This window comes from Salmo trutta, chromosome 25 (assembly GCF_901001165.1).
Source record: "Salmo trutta chromosome 25, fSalTru1.1, whole genome shotgun sequence".
Taxonomy (NCBI): Eukaryota; Metazoa; Chordata; class Actinopteri; order Salmoniformes; family Salmonidae; genus Salmo; species Salmo trutta.
Genome location: NC_042981.1, coordinates 47,923,761 through 47,947,377, shown reverse-complemented (window position 1 = coordinate 47,947,377; position 23,617 = coordinate 47,923,761). Strand labels below are relative to the sequence as shown.

General features: G+C 41.4%; 1 protein-coding gene across 1 annotated transcript in view; it reads left to right on the top strand.

Annotated features, from left to right (window-relative positions):
• The first annotated feature begins 9,928 nt into the window (after nucleotides 1-9,928).
• The window catches only part of LOC115162689 (uncharacterized), a 16,732-nt gene continuing 3,043 nt past the window's right edge, over nucleotides 9,929-23,617 (top strand). The window contains exon 1 of the mRNA XM_029714172.1: nucleotides 9,929-10,202. The gene's annotated coding sequence lies outside the window, so the exon portion shown is untranslated. The remainder of the gene's footprint in view (nucleotides 10,203-23,617) is intronic.

The following is a 23,617-nucleotide window of genomic DNA, read 5'->3' as shown; positions in this document are numbered from 1 at the left end:
TGCTAATGTAAAAAGCTGTTTTTTGATATAAATATGAACTTGATTGAACAGACATGCATGTATTGTATAACACAATGTCCTAGGTGTGTCATCTGATGAAGATCATAAAAGGTTAGTGCTGCATTTAGCTGTGGTTTGGGTTTATGTGACATGATATGCTAGCTTGAAAAATGGGTGTCTGATTATTTCTGGCTGGGCACTCTGCTGACATAATCTAATGTTTTGCTTTCGTTGTAAAGCCTTTTTGAAATCGGACAGTGTGGTTAGATTAACGAGATTCTTGTCTTTAAATAGCTGTAAAATAGTCATATGTTTGAGAAATTGAAGTAATAGTATTTCTAACGATTAAAAAATCGCGGCACTGGATTTCAGTGGCTGTTACGTAGGTGGGACGAATTCGTCCCACATGCGCCAGAGAGGTTAAAAGGGTGTGAACAATCCTGAATGGGTGTAAACAAAGGAGAGCTCTCCAGTAGGTACCAAAACATTCAAAGGCCATTTTCTCAATGGTGAGTTTACAATTTTATCAACTTTCAAAGCAGAATTACTTTCCCATTGTTCCTCAAATGCAGTGTGTGATATACCATTTTGTAGCTCTGAGTCTCTACTTGAATCCAATCTTAAAAACAATTTCAAATTTTGCTAAATAAGACCGATTTGAGCCGGTCAGTCACAAATGTCTTGTATGCTGCTGCATAAATTATGTAATATGCCAGGGAGATATGTATACTGTAGCTATGAAAGTAATACGTGTATGTTATGTAGTAAGCTCTTAGTAGCCCATGTGCCTTACCCTAATAATTTGGTCCCTTTCCCCCTCATAACTTAGCCTACTGTTCTGACTTGGTGGTGCACATGTAGCCTGTAGCCTGTTTTAGGGAAATGACATTGAATACTGTGTTTGGTTCTGATTTCTTGACTTATGAAATATACTTATTCTTTCAACTGAGGGAGAGAGGGTCATTCATAAAATGTACATTATGTCAAGATATGTTATTGTTAGCCATCAGGGATCCTATGGGAGGAGAAAAGACACTGTCTTGTATCAGTCAACATGACAGCCATGAGTTGGGGAGGAGTGTGCACTTTGGGGCAGAGGTCAGGTCAGATGAAGTGAGGAAGAACAGGTATCACTAAGGTTCTGTCTAACAACAGAGATGCATTGGCTGTTCAGATATGTAGGAGTAGACTCAGCATAGGAGAAAGGGTTAAATATCAGTGCTTGTGTGAATATCTTTTGTGTGAATGTCTCTTGCTGTTCGATCCTTTGGGAAGAATAAACTTTGATTAACAATTGTGGTGAATCCTGTCGACAATGCCAACTGTTAGGTTCTAATTATCAGAGTAAGAACTCGGCGGACACTATGAAAGCTTAAACCAACCAGAGTCCAGATCAGTGGAACAGGAGCCGGCACAACAAATAAGGTAGGCACAGTTCCTACACTCATTTTGACATCTTGGGGAGATGAGAATCGTGGGCTGAACAGCCAGGAGGTTATCTTTGTAATAAGCTGCTCTCTAAAGATGAGAAAACCACCTTGAGTCAAGAACTACAGCATGGGAGTAACTTCAATGTAGCTGAAGTTATATTGCTGTGATGCCAAAAAGCAAAACCATTTTTTTATGTTCCCTACTCACAAAAAAACTCAGAAAGGGCATCAAAGTTGTATACACTGATGGCTAAATAGTGTTGCTTGTTTTCATGTACTATACCGAATAAAAACCTAAAGTTCAATGTGTTTCCATCGCATTCTCAACTCTACCTATAGTTTTGTCACAAAAAATGGTTGCATTAAATAGCAAATGTGCCTACTCTGGTCATGGCACATGCACTGCTGTGGTGCTGGAGATAATGAATATGATGTTGAAAACTGGCGGAATTGCCCTTTAACATCCACTGAAAAGCACCGAGCACATTGCATAAAGTGTCCTTAAAGTGACAGATGCTTAAAAAGCATCACTGAAATTGGGCACCTCCCTGCTTCGGAAAGTAAGGCCCCACTAGTTCCACTTTATCAGAGAGCCATTGTTCCTGATGTTTTTTGAGAGCCATGTCAACCTTTTTACTAGCGTATAAAAGCTGTCAACGAAGGGCCGGGTTGCGAGTAAAAAATTGCCATATGAGTTTATGATTTACTGTGCAACTGGATGAGATCTAAAGTGCTCACCGCCGGAAGACTCCCCGTCTCTCTCTCTCTCTCTCACTGTCTTCTCTCTCTCGCTGTCTACTCTCTCTCGCTGTCTACTCTCTCTCTCACACACATTGGTTAGTTTCAAACCCCCTCATTTTCTCTCTCTCTCAGCTCTGTCTGTCACTCTCCTTGGCATCTTGCCCTGTATTCCCCTGCTCTTTGAAGATGAGCCGTAGCAGCAGCTAACTAGACTTCCTGTGTCATCTCCTCTGATCAGAGGTTGTGAACTGTCATCTACAAATCTGTGTCCACGAAGGTGTACAAATGAGCATTTCTCTACACCTGCAATAACATCTGCTATAAATATGTGACCAATAACATTTGATTTGATTTGAATTTGATTTGAGTGCAAGCATTTGCTGTCTGTTAGGTTCATGGCAAGCATCAAACGGTTTGAAGTTTGTGTACTTCAACTGTACATTCAAGCGTTCAACACATGACATGCTCTGTCATATTAATGTTATAGAACTGTGGATGTAGTAACTACAGTACTTTAGTGACTGATTTTGAAGCTTTTGTAAACTTATTGGATTGTTATCTATATAGCCTAGCATAATCATATCCTGTTTGACAGTGATTATGAATGTACTTGTCACTTTGTTTTAAAAGGGATGGTAAATGACCATTTGTTTCTCATGGCACCTGGGTCGGGTTCAATAAGGCCCGTAATGGAAAAGGTTTTTCAATGGAAAACTAAAATGTATGTTTCTTATTGGAAAGATCCAGATAGTCCCTTGCTGTTTCAGTCCATTTTCTTTTGTTTGGTGCTTAATGAACACACCCTCATGTGTTGGTTTTTGACTAATTTGAAAATGTGAAGGTTGTTTATTTGCTTGTTCATATTCACTCATTCAGAATAGAGGAATTTCTGCATGATATTGTCTTGTTAAAACTGGAGTCGGAATGAATCTCAGCTGCAATTCAAAACCATTGCATGAAGAGATCATTTTCAAGTTGGTTCCAGAAAGTATGGGCTAGGACCTAGCCGCTAGGTGTTAAATGTCTTCCTAAACAAGGAGCAAGTGCAGCTCGGAATGCAATGTAGGTGCTGATATAGTGTAGGAGGTCATGCTCTCTGCAGTCTGCCTACTTAGCAGCTTCTCACCATTTTCATGCTCCATTAAATCATACATGAGGCCGTTTACAGCAGTTAATTACACACTCCAAAGTTAATATTGATGAGGCCAATGATTTACCCCAATAAGTGGGATTTTGACATGATGCCAACATGATAATAAAATGACCATAAAATTGTCTCTCAGTTAGCCTAATTATTAGGCCATCGTCAAACCATTTACTTGATTTACATTATATATACAAAAGTATGTGGACAACCCTTGAAATTAGTGGATTCGTCTATTTCAGCCACACTCGTGAAATCGAGCACACAGCCATGTAATCTCTAGAGACAAACATTGGCAGTAGAATGGCCTTACTGAAGAGCTCATTGACTTTCACTGTGGCACTGTCATAGGATGCCACCTTTTGTCAAATTTCTTCCCTGCTATAGGTGCATCAGTCAACTTTATGTGTTTTTATTGTGAAGTGGAAAAGTCTAGGAGCAACAACGGCTCAGCCGTGAAGTGGTAGGCCACATGAACTCACAGAATGGCACTGCCTTGTGTTCTTTTATTTTGGTATTTTTAATCTACCTTTATTTAATTAGGCAAATCAGCTAAGAACAAATTCTTATTTACAATGGTCTATCAGAAGGCGAAAGGCCTCCTGCGGGAACGGGTTTGGGATTAAAAATGTAAAATAAAATCTAAATATAGGACAAAACACACATCACGACAAGAGAGACACACCACAACATACAGAGAGACCTAAGACAACAATATAGCATGGTAGCAACACAACAACAACATGGTAGCAACACAACATGGCACCAGCACAACATGGTAGCAGCACAAAACATGGTGCAAACATTATTGGGCACAGACAACAGCACAAAAGGCAAGAAGGTAGAGACAACAATACATCACGCGAAGCAGCCACAACTGCCAGTAAGTGTCCATTGAGTCTTTGAATGAAGAGATGGAGATAAAACTGTCCAGTTTGAGTGTTTTTTGCAGCTCGTTCCAGTCGCTAGCTGCAGCGAACTGAAAAGATGAGCGACCCAGGGATGTGTGTGCTTTGGGGACCTTTACCAGAATGTGACTGGCAGAACAGGTGTATGTGGAGGATGAGGGCTGCAGTAGATATCTCAGATAGGGGGGAGTGAGGCCTAAGAGGGATTTATAAATAAGCATCAACAGTCTTGCGATGAGTACACAGAGCTGACCAGTTTACAGAAGAGTATAGAGTGCAGTGATGTGTCCTATAAGGAGCATTGGTGGCAAATCTGATGGTCGAATGGTAAAGAACATCTAGCTGCTCGGGAGCACCCTTACCTGTCGATCTATAAATGACGTCTCCGTAATCTAGCATGGGTAGGAATGGTCATATGAATCAGGGTTAGTTTGGCAGCTGTGGTGAAAGAGGAGCGATTACGATAGAGGAAACCAGGTCTTGTAACGGCTGTCGTAGGAGAGAGAGGACCAAGGCGCAGCGGATTGCGTGCTCATCATTATAATTTATTAAATAAACGTGAACACGGAAAACAAGAAAACAAAGAACGCCAGACCGACAGTTTCACAGGCTAAATAATAAGAGCAGTGCGAAATACAACTACCCACAATTAACAACCCCAAACACATACCTATATATAGGACTCTCAATCAGAGGAAAATAGAAACACCTGCCTCCAATTGAGAGAACACACCCAAACCTAAACATAAAAAACTAAACAGAATGTAGAAAATACAACCTAGAACATACCCAACACCCAGAACTAACAAATCACACACCCTAAACACAACCAACCACCCCGAACCAACCAAAACAAATACCCTCTGCCACGTCCTGACCAAACTACAATACAAATAATACCTAAACTGGTCAGGCCGTGACAGTACCCCCCCCCTAAAGGTGCAGACCCCGGATGCACCTCAACAAAAAATAAAAAAAAGAAACCCCTAACTAAAGGGAGGGAAGGGACGGTGGCTGCCGTCAACGACGGCACCTGTGCTACACCCCCCTCCCCAACCCACCTTTTCTGGAGGTGGCTCAGGTTCTGGCCTCCAGACTGTAGGCAGGCTTTCTTGACTCCGGACCGTAGGCAGATTCACTCGGTTCCGGGCCGTAGGCAGACTCAGTTGGTTCCGAGCTGTAGGCAGACTCACATAGTTCAAAGTTATAGTAAACTTCATTCTGATCCGGACCGCAGGCAGACTCACTCGGTTCCGAGTCGCGGGTAGACTCCCCTGGTTCCGGACAGTGGGCCGTCTCACCTGTTGCCGGACACTCTGGACGAGGCACTGTTGCCGGACACTCTGGATGAGGCACTGTTGCCGGACACTCTGGACGAGGCACTGTTGCCGGACACTCTGGACGAGGCACTGTTGCCGGACACGCTGGCCTGGTCTGACGCACTGGAAGCCTGATGCGTGGGGCTGGTAGTGGAGGTACCAGCCTGGGGACACGCACCTCAGGGCTAATGCGGGGAGCAGGAACCGGCCGAGTTGGACTGGGCTGACGTACTGGAAGCCTGATGCGTGGTGTTGGTACTGGACGTGCCAGCCTGGAGACACGCACCTCAAGGCTAGTGCGTGTAGCGGGAAACACTGGACCGTAGAGGCGCACTGGCGGTCTCGAGCGCAGGACTGGCATCACCCCTACTGGCTGGATGCCCACTTTCCCCTGGCACATGCGGGGCGCTGGTACTGCGCATACCGGCCTGAAAATACCCGGCCTCGTCACAGCACCCATCACCCCAAAGCACGGGACCTGTCCAGTCAATGGTTGTTTGGAAAAAACACGGGGATTTGGCTTGGGACTTAATCCTCGCCCAGCCAACCTACCCGTGTGCGCTCCCCCTAAAAGTTTTTTTGGGGTTGCCTCTCCGGCTTCCTCACCAGCCGTGTTCCCCAGTAGCGATTCCGGTCCTCCCCAGACTTCCTCCATGGGCCCTTTCCGGCAAGAATCTCCTCCCAAGTCCATGACTCATGATATTCCACCTGTTGTTCCCTCCTCTGCTGCTTGGTCCATTTTTGGTGGGTAGTTCTGTAACAGCTGTCGTAGGAGAGAGAGGACCAAGGTGCAGCGGATTGCGTGCTCATCATTATAATTTATTAAATAAACGTGAACACGGAAAACAAAGAACGACAGACCGACAGTTTCACAGGCTAAATAATAACAGCAGTGCAAAATACAACTACCCACAATTAACAACCCCAAACACATACCTATATATAGGACTCTCTATCAGAGGAAAATAGAAACACCTGCCTCCAATTGAGAGTCCAAACCTAAACATAGAAAAACTAAACTAGACAGAACGTAGAAAATACAACCTAGAACATACCCAACACCCAGAACTAACAAATCACACACCCTAAACACAACCAACCACCCCGAACCAACCAAAACAAATACCCTCTGCCACGTCCTGACCAAACTACAATACAAATAATACCTAAACTGGTCAGGACGTGACAGGTCTAGATTTAACCTTAGCCTGCAACTTTGATATGTGCTGAGAGAAGGACAGTGTACAGTCTAGCCATACTTCCAAGTACTTGTATGAGGTGACTACCTCAAGCTCTAAACCCTCAGAGGTAGTAATCACACCGGTGGGGAGAGGGGCATTCTTCTTACCAAACCCCATGACCTTTGTTTTGGAGGTGTTCAGAACAAGGTTAAGGGCAGAGAAAGTTTGTTGGACACTAAGAAAGCTTTGTTGTGGAGTGTTTAACACAACATCCGGGGAGGGGCCATCTGAGTGTAAGTCTGTATCATCTGCATATAAATGGATGAGAGAACTTCCTACTGCTTGAGCTATGTTGTTGATGTAAATTGAGGGGGGGTACTCCCTTGGTGACAGGCAGTGGCTGAGACAGCAGGATGTTTTGACTTTATACACTTCACTCTTTGAGAGAGGTAGTTAGCAAACCAAGCCAAAGACCCCTCAGAGAAACTAATACTCCTTAGCCGGCCCACAAGAACAGAATGGTCTACCGTATCAAAAGCTTTGGCCAAGTCATTAAAAATAGCAGGAGACCATTGCCTAGAATCAAGGGCAATGGTGACATAATTTAGGACCTTTAAGGTTGCAGTGACACATCCATAACCAGAGGAGAAACCAGATTGCATACCAGAGAGAACACTATAGACATTAAGGAAGCCAGTCAGTTGATTATTGACAAGTTTTTCCAGCACTTTTGATAAATAGGGCAAAATAGAAATCGGCCTATAAAAGGGGGAGATCAAGCTTATCCTAACTGTTAAATAAAGGATGCACGTGGCTGCCTTCCAAGCAATGGGGACCTCCCCAGAGAGGAGAGGCAGGTTAAAAAGGTCAGAGATAGGCTTGGCAATGATAGGGGCAGCAACCTTAAAGAAGAAAGGGTCTAAACCATCTGAACCAGATGTTTTTTGGGGGTCAAGTTTAAGGAGCTCCTTTAACACCTCAGACTCAGTGACCACATGCAGGGGGAAACGTTGTAGCGGGGCAGTGGAAAAAGAGGGAGGAGCATCGGGGATAGTCACATTAGAAGGGGTGGGAGAAGAGGAAATGTTGGACGGCAAGGTGGTATGGCAGAGTCAAATAGGAATCCTGACTTATTCAGAAATTCAGATGAATAACGTGCCCAAATTAAACTGCCTGCTACTCGGGCCCAGAAGGTATGATATGCATATTATTAGAAATAGGTAGAAAACACTCTGAAGTTTCTAAAACTGTTTGAATGATGGCTGTGAGTATAACAGAACTCATATGGCAGGCAAAAACCTGAGAAAAAATCCAACCAGGAAGTGACTGGTAGTTTTTCTATCTAATCCCTTTTCAAACTACAGTGTCGTGGGTTCATTTTGCACTTCCTAAGGCTTCCACTAGATGCCAACAGTCTTTAGAACCTTGTTTTATGCTTCTACTGTTACTGGGCAGAGAATAGCAGCTGACTCAAGCCTGGGACCAATGAGTTGTTTACTGCGCTAGCACACAGGCGCGCCGCTCCTTCTTTTTCCTTTGTAATGAATACGCTATTGTCCGGTTGGAATATTATTGAAGATTTATGTTAAAAAGACCCTAAGGATTGATTGTAAACATCGTTTGACATGTTTCTACGAACGGTAATGGAACTATTTGACTTTTCGTCTCGGGTTTTGCGCTTGCGCATTATGCCGTTGGATTAGTGATCTGAACGCGCAAACAAAACGGAGGTATTTGGACATAAATATGGAGTTTTTCAAACAAAAAGAACATTTCTTGTGGAAGTGGGAGTCCTGGGAGTGCATTCCGACGAAGATCAGCAAAGGTAAGTGAAGATTTATAAAACTAATTCTGAGTTTAGTTGACTCCAGAATATTGAAAAATATGCTTTCGCCGTTAAGCTATTTTAAAATCTGACACAGCGGTTGCATTAAGGAGAAATGTATCTATAATTCTTTCAATAACTGTTGTAAATTTGATCAACGTTTATTATGAGTATTTTTGTAAATTGATGTGCTCATTCACCGGAGGGTTTTGGAGGGAATACATTTTCTGAACCTCACGCGCCAATGTAAAATGGGTTTATGGATATAAATATGAACTTTATCGAACAAAACATACATGTATTTTGTAACATTGAGTCCTGGGAGTGTCATCTGATAAAGATCGTCAAAGGTTAGTGATTAATTTTAGCTGTATTTCTGGTTTTTGTGACGCCTCTCCTTGCTTGGAAAATGGCTGTGTGGTTTTTCTTGTTTAGGCGCTGTCCTAACATAATCTAATGTTATGCTTTTGCCGTAAAGACTTTTTGAAATCGGACACTGTGGTTGGATTAAGAATAATTTTATCTTTAAAATGGTGTATAATACTTGTATGTTTGAGAAATTTGAATTATGAGATTTTTGTTGTTTTGAATTTGCCGCCCTGCTATTTCACTGGCTGTTGATAGTGTGTACCACGGGTGGGAAGCTAGCTTCCCACATGTCCCAGAGAGGTTTAATGAAGTGGTGATTAAAGAGCTCAGCCATGTGCTCCTTGTCAGTAACACCCACATGTATTCTCCAGGTCTTTAATTGTTTTCCAGAACTTCTTTGGGTTAGACCCAGAGAGAGAACTGCTCCTTAAGGAAACTAACTTTGGGCACGTGCTCTACGTGCCCGGTCATATTCTGCCATGATTACTATACATTTAGATAAGGGCTAGACTAATTTAACAATCCAAAAATTGTTAGCTGACATGGCTAGTTGAGTTACTGTCAGTGACTGATTAAAGAAGGGCTCTAAGCGACAGTTTATGTCACTTATGCTTGGAGCCGGCCCTGCATGGATTTAATTTAGGTTTAAGTAGACTTATACTTTCATTGTAGGCTGTTGATGGGTGGACATTGGATAGCCTAAAACAATTAACTGAATTTGCTCCATCCCAGGGAGGACTTTGATTGGAAAATCTAGATTTCAAGGTAACACAAATACCATCGTTGTCATTGGTTTACATTTAGTAAGGAGTTGTTCCGATTGGGGTTGATTTTGGAAGAATCTTAATTATGCACTTTGCAGCAAAGTTTTGCCTTGATATTGATTTCTTCATAGTCTGGGGCGGCTGCGTCTTGTGAAGCATGTTTGATTCATGCAGCAAGTTTGGGCAGAAAATAATCTCCGTCGCAGTTAGAGCAGATTGAAATTGCCACTGTAAGTTAATTCTGACGTCCGTATACTTCGATAATAAGCTATCATTGTGAAAATCGTGGCTCTTGGAACGATATTGTTCATTGTCCCAGCGCAACAGCAGTCTCGCGAATGCAGCGCATGAATATTATCTCTAGCATTCCACTTCGGAAGTAGGTCACCGTTTTACCATGTCTCAGCTCTATTCGGTGATCGTTATATTTCTCAATTACACGTCGACACTGTTCATCATTTATAAAAAGGTGTAATTTGAAGTAAGAGTGGACTCAAATTGACCATCTATCGTGACCTAAGGTAAAATTATATAGCGCATAATGCATCATATTTAATGTATAGCCTATGTGAGATACGTTGTAATGACATGTTTATAACTGCTTTATTATGCTTGCAGTCAGATATCATGGTTATTCCTTGCCTGCATCCACCTGAACCGTTACTTTTGATATTATAGTATAGCCTTAGAATACCCCGTGTCGGGAGTCGAACTCAAGAATTTAGAACAGATTTTTGACAGTGCATTATCAATTTCATGATTTGGGTTTAACCGGATTATAATGACTGACTATAATGTTAGGCTAAATGTTCGATTAGTAGGCTAATCGCTCATCTAATTACTGAACACGCATTGAGTCATGTGTGAGTTGGCGGTCTAAACTCATAGCCTCGTTGCTCATGGTGGTAAATTAATCTGGTAAATCCAGAACCGTGATAGATATGAGAGTGGTTCAGGTTTATGTGATACGCCCTATGAGAACGGCACTGTAACGGAAGGTCGGTTTAAATTTTTTTTTATTTTTTTATTGTCACATACACCGGATAGGTGCAGTGAAATGTGTTGTTTTACAGGGTCAGTCATAGTAGAACGGAGCCCCTGGAGCAAATGAGGGTTAAGTGCCATGCTCAAGGGAACATCGACAGATTGTTCACCTTCTCGGGCTCAGGTATTCGAACCAGTGACATTTTGGTTACCGAAGCAGCAACATTTTGGTTGCTGGCCAAACGCTCCGCTAGGCTACCTGGTTCCCTCATCATATCCATGGTCTTCCACCTCTTTCTCCCATTATTATTTTAATGTAGGCTTTGTGGGTTACACTAAATATTGTACCAAGTCCAACTTAAGGTTTTATTGAAAGTTAAAAAGAATATGATATGACATATCATAAACCATATAATATTAATATTATAATTGTTTTCTTTATCCAAGTTATCCATAGCTTTTTCCTTTTTCAGTAAAACATTTCTGTAGAAAACAACGTGCTTCATTTACGCGTCATTCGTTCCATAGCCTGCTGTCTTATCTCAATGAAGCAACTTGATTTGATATCCATAGACAGAAACTCAAAGTGTCCCCTTCTGATCCCTCATTATCTCTAAATAAAAATGGTCTTTCTGATGTATTGCATTTCATGGTCCTCTGAGTCCACTGGAAATAATGTCCCTTTAAGTTGTGGGACGTTTGGAAATGCAAGGCTAAAAATGCAGTCCAGAATCAAGTCAACTGAGCATTATTCTGGTTGTCATTTAGAATAGGAAAATGCTGAAGAAGGAATAACATCATGCAGAGAGTTGGCTTATTTTTAGAAGGAAAATGACATTGCATTTTTGGGATTATTTTCTTGATACACATTTTAGTGTTGATTTGTAAATTAAATGATTATAACATATGAAAACAAGATTACCAGAACCACAGGCATCTGTTCAATTTGTTTTTTTGTCATATCTTATTCATATCTTGACTCAGTAGTGGGTGTTTGCAAAGGTTGCTCTTTGGTTGTAAAAGATTGGAGGAAACCAGTGCAATGATATTGTGAAGAAAAAAAGGACCAGACCTGGGTTCAGTTAGTATTTGTTTTCTTTCAAATACTGCACTTGATTGAGCTTGCTTGCCACAATGGACTCAATGGAATAGTCCCAAATGTGCAAACCCCACCTATCCGGCACTCAAGGCAGGCTCAATAAAAGGCATGTATTTGAGTGAACCCACATCTGTAAGAGTCTTGCATTTGGTAGCAATCATGCATATGATGCGTATAGACAAGGGGTATTCTGCATTCCAAAAGGCAATTAATGTAGCCTACATCAAACCTCTGTTCTAACTGATATGTGATGAATTTGTGTGAATAACAGAAAACTATATCCATAGAATGGCAGGCTGGGGTCCCATAAAGTGCCATACTGTTGGTGTGTATAGAGCCTACTGTTACAAAGTGGTATTTCATACAAAATCCAGCTCCTGTAGTCCTGTTATTGTTTTTAAGACCAGTTATTCATTTGTGCGTAAAAACCCCCATCTCCATTCATGTCATAAGAATTTCCCAATACCTGTACTGGGGGTGACTAGTTAGTTTAGAGTTATGTGTGTTATTCTGCATTGATTTCAGTGGGTAGGCTAATTGTTAGGAAATTGTTTGCTTAGTAGTCACACCAACATTTCAATGGTTGCCGATTTGTATGATAGAAAACATGAATTGTCATAAGAGAAAGCAGTTAAAGAATGTCCATTCAGACTAGAGGTCGACCGATTAATCGGAATGGAGATTAATTAGGGCCGATTTCAAGTTTTCATAACAATCGGTAATCGGTATTTTGGGGCACCGATTTGCCGATTTATTTTTATTTTTTTATTTTTTTTATTTTTTGTTTTACACCGTTATTTAACTAGGCAAGTCAGATTAAGAACACATTCTTATTTTCAATGACGGCCTAGGAACGGGGGTTAACTGCCTTGTTCAGGGGGGATTTGTTTTTGCAAACTTCGGTTACTAGTCCAACGCTCTAACCACCTGCCTTACATTGCAGTCCATGAGGAGCCTGCATGGCAGGCTGACTACCTGTTACGCAAGGGCAGCAAGAAGCCAAGGTAAGTTACTAGCTAGCATTAAACGTATCTTATAAAAAACTATCAATCTTAACATAATCACTAGTTAACTACACATGGTTGATGATATTACTAGTTTATCTAACGTGTCCTGCGTTGCATATAATCGATGCGGTGCATGTTAATTTCTCATTGAATCACAGCCTACTTCGACAAATGGGTGTTGATTTAACAAGCGCATTTGCGAAAAAAGCACTGTTGTTGCACCAATGTACCTAACCATAAACATCAATGCCTTTCTTTAAAATCAATACACAAGTATATATTTTTAAACCTGCATATTTAGTTAATATTGCCTGCTAACATGAAATTGTGTCACATCTCTAGCGTTCATTGCACGCAGAGTCAGGGTATATGCAACAGTTTGGGCCGCCTGGCTCGTTGCGAACTAATTTGCCAGAATTTTACGTAATTATGACATAACATTGAAGGTTGTGCAATGTAACAGGAATATTTAGACTTAGGGATACCACCAGTTAGATAAAATACGGAATGGTTCCGTATTTCACTGGAAGAAAAAAAAAATGTTTTCGAGATGATAGTTTCCTGATTCGACCATATTAATGACCTAAGGCTCGTATTTCTTATAACTTTTTATTTTTATTATTATTATTTTTTTTATTTTTTTTTTTTATAACTTTTTAGGGAAGTTAGAAACCAATACACACAGGCAGTTAGAAACGCCAAGGCTAGCTTTTTCAAACAGAAATTTGCTTCGTGCAAGTTCTGGGACATTGTAAAGTCCATGGAGAATAAGAACACCTCCTCCCAACTGCCCACTGCACTGAGGATAGGAAACTCTGTCACCACCGATAAGCCCACTATAATTGAGAATTTCAATAAGCATTTTTCTACGGCTGGCCATGCTTTCCACCTAACTACCCCTACTGCATTCAACAGCACTGCACCCCCCACAGCTACTCGCCCAAGCCTCCCCCATTTCTCCTTCTCCCAAATCCATTCAGCTGATGTTCTGAAAGAGCTGCAAAATCTGGACCCCTACAAATCAGCTGGGCTTGACAATCTGGACCCTTTCTTTCTAAAATTATCTGCCGAAATTATTGCAACCCCTATTACTAGCCTGTTCAACCTCTCTTTCGTGTCGTCTGAGATTCCCATAGATTGGAAAGCAGCTGCTGTCATCCCCCTCTTCAAAGGAGGTGACACTCTTGACCCAAGTTGCTACAGACCTATATCCATCCTACCCTGCCTTTCTAAGGTCTTCGAAAGCCAAGTCAACAAACAGATTACCGACTATTTTGAATCCCACCGCACCCTCTCCGCTATGCAATCTGGTTTCAGAGCTGGTCATGGGTGCACCTCAGCCACGCTCAAGGTCCTAAACGACATCGTAACCGCCATCGATAAGAAACATTACTGTGCTGCCGTATTCATTGACCTGGCCAAAGCTTTTGACTCTGTTAATCACCACATCCTCATCGGCAGACTTAGTAGCCTTGGTTTCTCAAACGATTGCGTCGCCTGGTTCGCCAACTACTTCTCTGACAGAGTTCAGTGTGTCAAATCGGAGGGCCTACTGTCTGGACCTCTGGCAGTCTCTATGGGGGTACCACAGGGTTCAATTCTTGGGCCAACTCTTTTCTCTGTATACATAAATGATGTCGCTCTTGCTGCTGGTGAATCTCTGATCCACCTCTACGCAGACGACACCATTCTGTATACTTCTGGCCCTTCTTTGGACACTGTGTTAACAACCCTCCAGACGAGCTTCAATGCCATTCAACTCTCCTTCCGTGGTCTCCAACTGCTCCTAAACACAAGTAAAACTAAATGCATGCTCTTCAACCGATCGCTGCCTGCACCTGCCCGCCCATCCAGCATAACTTCTCTGGACGGTTCTAACTTAGAATTTGTGGACAACTACAAATACCTAGGTGTCTGGTTAGACTGTAAACTCTCCTTCCAGACTCACATCAATCATCTCCAATCCAAAGTGAAATCTAGAATTGGCTTCCTATTTCGCAACAAAGCATCCTTCACTCATGCTGCCAAACATACCCTCGTAAAACTGACCATCCTACCAATCCTCGACTTCGGCGATGTCATTTACAAAATAGCCTCCAATACCCTACTCAACAAGCTGGATGCAGTCTATCACAGTGCCATCCGTTTTGTCACCAAAGCCCCATATACAACCCACCACTGCGACCTGTATGCTCTCGTTGGCTGGCCTTCACTTCATCATCGTCGCCAAACACATTGGCTCCAGGTCATCTACAAGACCCTGCTAGGTAAAGTCCCCCCTTATCTCCGCTCACTGGTCACCATAGCAGCACCCACCTGTAGCACGCGCTCCAGCAGGTATATCTCTCTGGTCACCCCTAAAGCCAACTCCTCCTTTGGTCGTCTCTCCTTCCAGTTCTCAGCTGCCAATGATTGGAACGAACTACAAAAATCTCTAAAACTGGAAACACTTATCTCCCTCACTAGCTTTAAGCACCAGCTGTCAGAGCAGCTCACAGATCTCTGCACCTGTACATAGCCCATCTTTAATTGAGCCCAAACTACTACCTTTTCCCCTACTGTATTTATTTATTTTATTTATTTTGCTCCTTTGCACCATATTATTTATATTTTAACTTTTAACTTTCTTCAAACTACAAATCTACCATTCCAGTGTTTTTTCTTGCCATACTTTATTTACTTTGCCACCATGGCATTTTTTTGCCTTTACCTCCATTATCTCACATCATTTGCTCACATTGTATATAGTCTTATTTTTTTCTACTGCATCATTGATTGTATGTTGTTTTACTCCATGTGTAACTCTGTGTTTTTGTATGTTGTCGAACTGCTTTGCTTTATCTTGGCCAGGTCGCAATTGTAAATGAGAACTTGTTCTCAACTTGCCTACCTGGTTAAATAAAGGTGAAATAAATAAAATAAAATAAATAAATAAATTTCTGTGTGTTTATTATATTATAATTAAGTCTATGATTTGATAGAGCAGTCTGACTGAGCGGTGGTAGGCACCAGCAGGCTCGTAAGCATTCATTCAAACAGCACTTCCGTGCATTTTGCCAGCAGCCCTTCGCTGTGCATGAAGCATTGCGCTGTTTATGACTTCTACCCGGGTGGGTATAATTTGTGGAACGTTCCAACAGGAATCTATTCCAAAAACTTAGTAAAAAACAAGGTTGCCAAAAAACAACGCATACAAAGTTGTATAGCGGCAGAATAAGATATTGGGTAGGGAGTGGTCTATTTCATTGCATTTTTCACTCATCACGTTTATTCCGAAAAATGTCTGTCCTCACTCTGGTTGCCTATGGACAAACATTAAGAATAAGCTACGTGGTGAGTTGATGCCTATTCGGCAGCTAGTTAGCTAGGTTTGTATGCTTTGCTACTTTGTATGCGTTGTTGGTTGGCAACCTTTTACTTTACGTTTTTTGGAACAGATTCCTGTTGGGATGTTCCACAAATTATACCCACCCCTTCAAGCCTATCAACTCCCAAGATGAGGCTGGTGTAACCGATGTGAAATGGCTAGCTAGTTAGCGGGGTACGCGCTAATAGCGTTTCAAACGTCACTCGCTCTGAGACTTGGAGTAGTTGTTCCCCTTCCTCTACATGGGTAACGCAGCTTCGAGGGTGGCTGTTGTCAATGTGTTCCTGGTTCGAGCCCAGGTAGGAGCGAGGAGAGGGACGGAAGCTATACTGTTACACTGGCAATACTAAAGTGCCTATAAGAACATCCAATAGTCAAAGGTATATGAAATACAAATTGTATAGAGAGATATAGTCCTATAATTCCTATAATAACTACAACCTAAAACTTCTTACCTGGGAATATTGAAGACTCATGTTAAAAGGAACCACCAGCTTTCATATGTTCCCATGTTCTGAGCAAGGCACTTAAACGTTAGCTTTCTTACATGGCACATATTGCAATTTTACTTTTTTTCTCCAACACTTTGTTTTGCATTATTTAAACCAAATTGAACATGTTTCATTATTTATTTGAGGCTAAATTGATTTTATTGATGTATTGTATTAAGTTAAAATAAGTGTTCATTCAGTATTGTTGTAATTGTCATTATTACAAATAAATAAATAATTTGTATGCAAAAAATTGGCCGATTAATTGGTATCGGCTTGTTTTGGCCCTCCAATAATCGGTATCGGCGTTGAAAAATCATAATCGGTCGACCTCTAATTCAGACAGTAACTATTTGAGTTTTTCAAGCAGACTATGGATCATATCAGCTAATAGGTTTTATCTCCATACAGCCAGTATTGGAAAAAATACTTAAATCCAGATTGTATGGCATGGATGATCTAAGATATGAGTGGCCTCTGTGGAAAGTTGTGCTTCTTTGGAGTGTGAAGGACAATTTACTCCAGTGTTCTGTGCCAGAGAGGACATACAGTGCGTTCGGAAAGTATTCAGACCCCTTGACTTTTACCACAATTTGTTACAGTACATCCTTATTATAAAATTGATTAAATAGTTCCCCCCCCATCAATCTACAGACAATACCCCATAATGACAAAGCAAAAACAGTTTTTTATAAATTTTAGCAAATTTATTAACAATAAAAAAAACGAAAAACCATATTTACATACAGTTGAAGTCGGAAGTTTACATACACTTAGGTTGGAGTCATTAAAACTCGTTTTTCAACCACTCCACAAATGTATTGTTAACAAACTATACTTTGGGCAAGTCGGTTAGGACATCTACTTAGTGCATGACACAAGTAATTTTTCCAACAATTGTTTACAGACAGAGTATTTCACTTATAATTCACGGTATCACAATTGCAGTGGGTCAGAAGTTTACATACACTAAGTTGACTGTGCCTTTAAACAGCTTGGAAAATTTCAGAAAAGGATGTCATGGCTTTAGAAGCTTCTGATAGGCTAATTGACATAATTTGAGTCAATTGGAGGTGTACCTGTGGATGTATTTCAAGGCCCACCTTCAAACTCAGTGCCTCTTTCTTGACATCATGGGAAAATCAAAAGAAATCAGCCAAGACCAAAATTGTAGACCTCCACAAGTCTGGTTCATCCTTGGGAGAAATTTCCAAATGCCTGAAGGTACCACGTTCATCTGTACAAACAATAGTACGCAAGTATAAACACCATGGGACCACGCAGCCGTCATACCGCTCAGGAAGGAGATTCTGTCTCCTAGAGATGAACATACTTTGATGCGAAAAAAGCAAATCAATCCCAGAACGACAGCAAAGGACCTTGTGAAGATGCTGGAGGAAACAGGTACAAAAGTATCTATATCCACAGTAAAACAAGTCCTATATCGACATAACCTGAAAGGCCGCTCAGCAAGGATGAAGCCACTGCTCCAAAACTGCCATAAAAAATGCCAGACTACAGTTTGCAACTGCACATGGGGACAAAGATTGTACTTTTTGGAGAAATGTCCTCTTGTCTGATGAAAATAATCTATAACTGTTTAGCCATAATGACCATCGTTAGGTTTGGAGGAAAAAGAAGGAGGCTTGCAAGCTGAAGATCACCATCCCAACCGTGAAGCACTGGGGTGGCAGCATCATGTTGTGGGGTGCTTTGCTGCAGGAGGGACTGGTGCACTTCACAAAATAGATGGCATCATAAGTTAGGAAAATTATGTGGATATATTGAAGCAACATCTCAAGGCATCAGTCAGGAAGTTAGAGCTTGGTCGCAAATGGATCTTCCAAATGGACAATGACCCCAAGCATACTTCCAAAGTTGTGGCAAAATGGCTTAAAGACAACAAAGTCAAGATATTGGAGTGGTCATCACAAAGCCCTGATCTAGATCCTATAGAACATTTGTGGTCAGAACTGAAAAAGTGTGTGCGAGCAAGGAGGCCGACAAACCTGACTCAGTTACACCAGGTCTGTCAGGAAGAATGGGCCAAAATTCACCAAACTTATTGTGGGAAGCTTGTGGAAGGCTACCCAAAACGTTTGACCCAGGTTAAATATTTTAAAGGCAATGCTACCAAATACTAATTGAGTGTATGTAAACTTGTGACTCACTGGGAATGTGTTGAAAGAAATAAAAGCTGAAATAAATAGTTCTCTCTACTATTATTCTGACATTTCACATTCTTAAAATAAAGTGGTGATTCTAACTGACCTAAAACAGGGAATTTTTAAATGTCAGGAATTGTGAAAAACTGAGTATAAATGTATTTGGCTAAGGTGTATGTAAACTTCAGACTTCAGCTGTAGACATTCAGACCCTTTGCTATGAGACTCGAAATTGAGCTCAGTGGCATCTTGTTTCCATTGATCATCCTTGAGATGTTTCTACTTGATTGTAGTCCACCTGTGGTAAATTTAATTGATTGGACATTATTTGGCAGGTGCACTCCTGTCTATATAAGGTTGACAGTGCATGTCAGAGGAAAACCAAGCCATGAGGTCAAAGGAATTGTCCGTAGAGCTCCAAGACAGGATTGTGTCGAGGCACAGATATGGGGAAGGGTACAAAAACATTTCTACAGCAATGAAGGTCCCCAAGAACACAGTGGTCTCCATCATTCTTAAAAAGGAAAATGTTTGTAACCATCAAGGCTCTTCCTAGAGCTGGCTTCCCAGCCAAACTGAGCAATCGGGGGAGAAGGGCCTTGGTCAGGGAGGTGACCAAGAACCCGATGGCCACTCTGACAGAGCGCCAGAGTTCCTCTGTGGAGGTGGGAGAACCTTCCAGAAGGACAGTCATCTCTGCAGCACAACACCAATAAGGCCTTTATGTTAGATTGGCCAGACAAGCCACTCCTCAGTAAAAGGCCCATTACAGCCCGCTTGGAGTTTACCAAAAGGCACCTAAAGGATTCTAATACCATGTGGAACAATATTCTCTAGTCTGATGTAACCAATATTGAAATCTTTGGCCTGAATGCCAAGCGTCACGTCTGGAGGAAACCTGGCACCATCCCTACGGTGAAGCATGGTGGTGGCAACATCATGCTGTGTTGCAAATGCAGGTGTGCCCAAGAATACTCAAGGCGGTATTCGCTGCCAAAGGTGCTTCAACAAAGTACTGAGTAAAGGGTCTGAATACCAACGCTACCAGTCAAAACTTTGGACACGCCGACACATTCAACTGTTTTTCTTTATTTTTATTATTTTCTATGTTGTAGAATAATAGTGAAGACATCAAAACTATGAAATAACACATATGGAATCACGTACTAACAAAAAAAGTGTTAAACAAATCAAAATATATTTGAGATTCTTCAAAGTAGCCACCCTTTGCCTTGATGACAGCTTCGCACACTCTTGGCATTCTCTCAACCAGCTACACTGGAATGCTTTTCCAACAGTCTTGAAGGAGTTCCCACATATGCTGAGCACTTGTTGGCTGCTTTTCCCTCACTCTGCGGTCTAACTCATCCATAACCATCTCAATTGGGTTGAAGTCGGCTGATTGTTCAGTCTCCTCTGAACAGTTGATATTGAAATGTGGCTGTTACTTGAACTCTGTGAAGCATTTATTTGGGCTGCAATTTCTGAGGCTGGCATATCTAATGAACTTCTCCTCTGCGGCAGAGGTAACTCTGAGTCTTCCTTTCTTCAAATCAAATCAAATTTTATTGGTCACATACAGTACACATGGTTAGCAGATGTTATGCGAGTGTAGTGAAATGCTTGTGACACTAGTTCCAACAGTGCTGCAATATCTAACAGTTCCACAGCAACTACCTAATAGAAACAAATCTAAGTAAAGGAGTGGAATAAGAATATATACATATAAATATATGAATGAGCAATGACAGACAAGGCAGGCAAGATGCAGTAGATGGTATATAAGACAGTATCTGCATATGAGATGAGTAATGCAAGATATGTAAACATTATTAAAGTGGCATTATTAGTGACTAGTGATCCATTTATTAAAGTGGCCAATGATGTCAAGTCTGTATGTAGGCAGCAGCCTCTCTGTGTTAGTGATGGCTGTTTAATGGTCTGATGGCCTTGAGATAGAATCTGTTTTTCAGTCTCTCAGTCCCAGCTTTGATGCACCTGTACTGACCTCGCCTTCTGGATGGTAGCGGGGTGAACAGTCAGTGCCTCGGCTGGTTGTTGATCTTTTTGACCTTCCTGTGGCATCGGGTGCTGTAGGTGTCCTGGAGGGCAAGTAGTTCGCCCCGGTAATGCGTTGTGCAGACCGCACCATCCTCTGGAGAGCCTTGCTGTTGTGGGTGGTGCAGTTGCCGTACCAGGCGGTGATGCAGCCCGATAGGATCATCTCAATTGTGCATCTGTAAAAGTTTGTCAGGGTTTAAGGTGACAAGCCAAATTTCTTCAGCCTCCTGAGGTTGAAAAGGCGCTGTTGCGCCTTCTTCACCACACTGTCTGTGTGGGTGGACCATTCCAGTTTGTCCGTGATGTGTACACCAAGGAACTTAAACATTTCCGCCTTCTCCACTACTGTCCCGTCGATGTGGATAGGGGGGTGCTCCCTCTGCTCTTACCTGAAGTCCAAGATCATATTATTTGTTTTTTGGATGTTGAGTGAGAGGTTGTTTTGATGGCACCACACTCTGAGTGCCCTCACCTCCTCTAGGCTGTCTCGTCATTGTTGGTAATCAATCCTACTACTGTTGTGTCGTCTGCAAACTTGATGATTGAGTTGGAGGCGTCATGGGTGAACAGGGAGTACAGGAGAGGGCTGAGCACGCACCCTTGTGGGGCCCCAGTGTTGAGGATCAGTGAAGTGGAGATGTTGTTTCCTACCTTCACCACCTGGGGGTGGCCCGTCAGGAAGTCTAGGACCCAGTTGCACAGGGCGGGGTTGAGAACCAGGGCCTCTAGCTTAATGATGAGCTTGTGGCGGTCCTCATGAGAGCAAGTTAGCGATTGATGGTTTTTACGACTGCAATTGAAGAAACTTGAAAAGTTCTTGAAATGTTCTGCATTGACTGACCTTCATGTCTTAAAGTAATGATGGACTGTCGCTGCTCTTTGCATATTTGAACTGTTCTTGCCATAAAATGGACTTGGTCTTTTACCAAATAGGACTATCCTCTGTATACTACCCCTAACTTGTCACAACACAACTGATTGGCTCAAATGAATTATGAAGGAAATTAATTCTACAAATTAACTTTTATTGAAGGCACACCTGTGAATTGAAATGCATTCCAGGTGACTACCTCATGAAGCTAGTTGAGAGAATGCCAAGAGTGTGCAAAGCTGTCATCAAGGCAAAAGGTGGCTACTTTAAAGAATCTCAAATCTAAAATATATTTTGATTTGTTTAACACTTTTTTGGTTACTACATGTTTCCATACGTGTTATTTCATAGTTGTTATGTCTTCACTATTATTCTACAATATAGAAAATTGTACAAATGAAGAAAAACCCTTGAATGAGTAAGTGTGTCCAAACTTTTGACTGGTACTGTATGTAAAAGTGACATTTCAGTCTTTTATTTGTAATAAATTTGCAATTATTTCTAAACCTGTTATTGCTTTGTTATTATGGGGTATTGTGTGTAGATTGATGAGGGGGAAAAAATAGTTTAAGTTTAAATTTTAGAATAACGGTGTAATGTAACAAAATGTGGAAAAAGTCAAGGGGTCTGAATAATTTCCGAATGCACTGTAGATGTTAAAGTAGTATCTTTGCCCTTCTAAGAGGTTGTAATAAGCATATGATTTTAATCTTTTTCCATTGAATACACAGTCCCGGTCTGTTCAGTGTTAATGTGCACCTACCTGATAATACGAAGCTTGATTGATGAATTTGACATTTTAGTCATTTAGCAGACACTCTTATCCAGAGCTACTTACATGAGCAGTTTGGGTTAAGTGCCTTGCTCATGGGCACATTCACCTAGTCAGCTCGGGGATTTGAATCAGTGACCTTTCAGTTACTGGCCCAACACTCTTTAAAAATATATATTTTCTACCCCCAATTTTGTGGTAGCCATTGGTTGTTACAGTCTTGTCCCATCGCTGCAACTCCTGTATGGGCTCGGGAGTGGCGAAGGTTGAGAGCCGTGTGTCCTCCGAAAACACAACCCAGCCAAGCCGCACTGCTTCTTGACACAATGCCCGCTTAACCCAGAAGCCAGCCGCACCAATGTGTCGGAGGAAACACACAGTACACCTGGCGACCATGTCAGCGTGCATTGCACCCGGCCTGCCACAGGAGTCACTAGTGCGCGATGGGACAAGAACATCCCAAAGAGTAGTTTATACCTCCCTTGCCTTGGATGTTCCTCTGTCAGTAACTAAAATGGTTGATACTAAATTATTTAACTTCATATGGAGGAATAAACCTAATTATTTAAGAAAATAGGTAATATGTAGCACCCAAGGTGAGGGAGGGTTGAATGCTCTGGATTTTAAAACCTCTAATATAATATTTAAGATGAAATGGATATTTATGGATATCTATTTAAGAAATAAGGATTGCATTTGGAATATCATGCCTAATTTAATATTCCAACAGATTGGTAGTCTAGAATTCTTACTCAAATGCAACTTTGATATGGGTAAAATCCCTATTAAGCTTGCAAACTTTCATAAACAAGTACTTCTAACTTGGAACCTCATGTACAAACACAATTTTTCCCCACATAGGTATACAATCTGGAATAATAAAGACATAAAATAAACAAGTCTTTGTTTCTCCAGAACTGGTTTGACAACAACATTATTTGGGTTAAACAATTATTGAATAATGATGGACAACTGTATGATTATCCAGAATTTATTAGAACACACAATGTTACATTCACTCCTGAGGAGTATCAAATTGTTGTTAGAGCTGTCCCTATTGGTCCCAAAATATAACAATATTCCAAGTGCAACTATTGAGGATTTTATAGCCTCAATACA